This window comes from Phyllopteryx taeniolatus, chromosome 9 (assembly GCF_024500385.1).
Source record: "Phyllopteryx taeniolatus isolate TA_2022b chromosome 9, UOR_Ptae_1.2, whole genome shotgun sequence".
NCBI lineage: Eukaryota > Metazoa > Chordata > Actinopteri > Syngnathiformes > Syngnathidae > Phyllopteryx > Phyllopteryx taeniolatus.
In genome coordinates, this window is record NC_084510.1 from 8,463,381 (window position 1) to 8,463,757 (window position 377).

Below are 377 nucleotides of genomic sequence, written 5' to 3' on the forward strand. Positions count from 1 at the left end.
TCACTGTGAATATATATAGGAACGCCACAGTAACTGCCTAAAAAAATAATTTATTCCTGTCTTTATTGGACAAACAAATGAAGGAAATTAGTCAAAACCAAAATGGTTCTGTGACAGAAACTACATGACTGTTATTAGGATTACAGACATCAACAAAATAATAGTATTTGATTTGTATACTATTAAATCACTATTTCACTGATGTTGAGATACAATTGTGTGATTAAGACGCACACTCGGCAAACACCTCAGTGATTTGTCAATGGAAGAAAGTCTGCATGAGTGCACGTGTGAATAGGAGTGATTTGAGTCATTTTGCACGTGTCCTCATTGTGCTGGACATAACAACATAAACTGGAAAGTGTTAAACCAACTAT